Genomic DNA, 4,193 nt, shown 5'->3' on the forward strand with positions numbered 1-4,193 from the left:
CTCATCGTATTCGCATGAAATAAACTCTTGTAGTTCAGTGGGTCCCTTTATGATTAGAATCTTCAAGTTGGAAAGATCATTGCATACAAATACAGAGGTGAAACATTTCAACTTGTGACATTCTTGAATAAGCAATGATGTTAGTTTGGGGAAGCATGGTTTTGGAGAAACGATATTGGACAACCTTTTATCCTCCAAATCCTCTTCAATGATCTGTCTTAATTCCTCGCATCCACTTACTTCTAGATGATTCAACTCTGGTAGGGATCTCAACATACACTAGGAAATATTACTTCCAATTTTTCACATTTCTTGATACTTACCTTTTTCAAACTTGAGAACATTGAAAGATCACTTTCAAATTCATGCTCATTTTCAGCCGTGTTTTTCTTTTTATTTCTTTTGACTCTTGTAGGAGTTATTATATACTTCAAACCATGACAGTCAAATATCTTCAATTTTTCCAATGAAGTCATGGTCTTAGTTACGTATGTCGTAAACAGTGAGCCTAACATTGGACATGAATATATCTTAAGAAGTGTAAGGCTAGACAGAAAAAACGATCCTGAAAAACAATTATAATTAATAACAAAAATGTTAGTCAATTAAGAGTTTCATTATTGTTTTCAATAGATTGATCTTGACGAACTAAAATCACAAACTCAAGCATCAAATAATCAGCTAATAATGATATTTAATTCTATCACCAAAAACTTTATTGAATTTGAAGAAAAAATAACATTCTTTTGAGATATGCAATATGGAAAAGGTACCTGAGGGTGTTGATGGAATTGAAGTGATTCTGGCCGAAAATCTAAATTGGTTAGATTCAAAATGTTGATGGTCATCTTCCTCAACAATTTCATTTGTTTCTTCATGGTGTGTTGGTGGAAAAACATCCTCAATTATTTGTTCTATATTGCAGTTTATAATCTCAAGCATTTTCAATTGAGTTAGGCCTCCTGTAACACTGGCCGAGAATACATGTTTTAATTTTCCACATTTATGTACCTCCACTTGTTGAAGATTCTGGAAAATTCTGGATTGCACAGAATGTTCAATTGTGAATTTATCTTCACTCTTTTTTGTTTTGCCATCATCAGCTACTATATACTCCAATATGTCACAATTGCATATGCGTAATATTTTCAACTCTGTCAGACCTTGAGCAATGACATATGTGAAGAGAGATGTAAACTGTGGGCAATTTTCTATATACAGCTTCTCTAATTTTTCAAAACACCCATTGGCAGGTTGACAACCATGCCATAAAGCTTTTAGATGTTTCATGTTGACTATCCTCGTCAAATTCAACTTGGAGAAGAGATTTTCCATCTTACTCAAATGATTGCTAGTGTCAACCAAACACACTATCTCTTCACAATCACGAATCATGAGTTCTTTCAACTCATTCATGCCTTCTTCAATTTGAAATATATCAGGAATTACATTTTTTGCACCTTCTTTAATATTTGCTACAGATAACTCTTGCTTTTTTTGCCAAACCTTTAATAACCTCATTTGATATGTCAAAATAATTAAGTACTAAAGTTCTCTCATAAGAAGAAAACTTTTGCCATACATATTCAGTATAAAAATAATCATATCCTAATATAATTCCATACCTTTGTAGTGTTTGGGGGACACTAAACGAGTTAAAGAATAATTTAACCTTTTCTTCCTCGTGATACATCCAGGTGTGTTTAAAAATGTATAATTCTTCAAGAAATGGGATTCTTTTGATCTCTTCAAAAATCTTGCTTTTACTGTCACAACTTTGAAACTCTAACAACCAAGTTTGTAAGTGGTGTAACTGCAATATCAGTTTGCAAGTCAAGGAATGAAGGCCATGAGCAACGATGAAACGAAAGACTTTCAAGTTTCTTCATGTCTCTTACAAATGAGATGTCTCTCAATTTCCAATATCGAAGCACTAGACAACGCAGATTTGTCAATGCTTTGAAAGACGTTGTTGACAACTGCAACCCATAGTCGCATTTATTGGTAATAACCAAAACTCTAATTTTTCCCATTCTTTCAAAAATTCCATTCGATACTTCCAATTTTGTTTGTATAGTTAAAAACTCAAGATTGGAACAATCCAAACCATTTGGAAATTTCTCGCACCATAAATATCTTATTAAACCTTGCTCTAAACTTACATCCTTTTTCGGTTCACACTGGATGATCTTATTTCATTATTTGCTATCCAATGGGCTACGTCACGAACCAAGTCATGCATTTTGACACATTCATGATCCGCCTCCATCATTAAACAAGAACTTACAAGCTTCATTTTGGCCGCAATCACTTCAATCCTTACCTCTTCATATGTGTCAACTTCTCCAGCCACACCTAACCCTATTACACATCTTATTAAACATTCCACTGAAATCTCATAATCTTTGGGGAATACAGAACACAAAAGGAAAAGTGATTTAGCTTCTTCATCTAGATTATCGTAGCTCAATTGTAAACACTTATAGGGATCTCGCAAACCTTTTCCAATATTGATCGGCTTAGAACTTCTCAATTTATTCAACGCAGCACGCCATATCACCTCTTCTTTTCCCTTCAAGCTACTAGCAACAGCTACAATGGCAACAGGCAATCCTTTACATTCTTCTGAAATTGATTTTGCCAAATGCTTGATGTTTTCAAGAGTGTCTTCAGACATAAGTTCTTTGTTTTGGAAGAGAGTCCACGCTTCTTCATCAGTTAAGATTGGCAGATAAATCTTTTTCTGAAAATCCATTAAAATACAAACTTCTTCTGATCTAGTGGTAATGAGAATCTTGCAGCCTTTATGGTATTCAGAGGAGGGAATCCCTATGCGACCAAAATCAAGCTTTTCCCATACATCATCCAAAATCATAAGAATTTTTTTTTCCTGGGTTAATCTCATGCACAAGCGTTGTGCTCTTTCCATTTCTTGGTTTTCTTGAAATGTATACTGCAATGAACTTGCAATTTTTTCTTGAATCCTTGAAACTTCTATTGTACTAGACACAGGCACGAAAATAACTGGGTCAAAAAGATGCTCAGCTTCTGCTATCTTCTTAACTTCCATTGCTAATGTGGTTTTACCACAACCTCCCATCCCGTACAATCCAATCATGGCAACCCCATCATCTTTCAGTGCTTCCATTATTTGCTCAAAAGCAAATTTTCTACTATCAAAGTTCATACATTTATCTGTGAGAATATCGAAAGTGTTTGAAGGAATTGAGGCAATGCGTTCAAGTTGTATAAATTGTCTGCCTTCTTGAATGATCTTTTGAAGGTCTGCTTTTTTGTTTGCCAACTTTTTTCCTAAACGGTATCGCCAAATCCAATTTGGACAGTATCCAAAAAAGCAACTCTTTTTGGCATTTGTCTCTCAGCAAACGATTCACATTTTCTGAATCAATGTTTGCATTCTCCAACCATTTATCAATAACTTGAGCACTCTTTAAGGTTTGTCTTCGAGCATGTATGACACGATCTTCTACATTCCTTCTCGTTTCAATCAAGTTGTCTTCTTCTTTTTCAAGCTCTTTAACAAAACTATTAAAGCAAAATGAGTATTGCAATTGATTAACCGCTCCACACGCCACGTCTTTCAAAACTCCAGACAAAAAATCATTCAGAATGTCCATCAATTCACTTCACTCGATTCAACTTAATTAACCTGATAAGACAAATATAAGATAAAATAAATGAGTTTTATATCCAATTAAAAACCAACTATAAATTAAAAGATTAGTTTTGTTTTTCAAATTGCCCAAAAACAATCTTATAGTAAAATTAAAAGAAAATTATAAATGAAATAACATTTTCTACTATTTTATCTTTTTTGTATTCTGACATGGATTTTTTTTTGTCGGCATGAAATTTATTTAAAAAATGTTTTGCCTTCCTCCACGCAAAAATTCAAATTCAAATGTGAATATACTTAAATGGCAAACAAATTTTCCACCACTCAATAAAGTTGTCTAATAATAGTTGTGGACTAAAATAAGTACAAATTTTTATTAGTAAAAAAACAGGTTAATTTCTCAAATGATACGCAAAACTTACCAATTTATCAATTTAAAATACTTTGAATACAAATACTTCGGGAATAGTTAATCGCAACTAAAGGTTATTTAATGTAATTGATACAAAAATTTATCATGTGTTTGATAAAAAAAGTAAGTAGAAGAAGAGGATAA

General features: G+C 33.0%; 1 pseudogene; it reads right to left on the reverse strand.

Annotated features, from left to right (window-relative positions):
• Nucleotides 1-231: 231 nt before the first annotated feature.
• On the reverse strand, nucleotides 232-3,638 carry LOC148203405 (disease resistance protein UNI-like; annotated as a pseudogene).
• Nucleotides 3,639-4,193: the final 555 nt, after the last annotated feature.

Source organism: Vigna umbellata, chromosome 2 (assembly GCF_029865625.1).
Source record: "Vigna umbellata cultivar VRB3 chromosome 2, Vumbellata_1.0, whole genome shotgun sequence".
NCBI lineage: Eukaryota > Viridiplantae > Streptophyta > Magnoliopsida > Fabales > Fabaceae > Vigna > Vigna umbellata.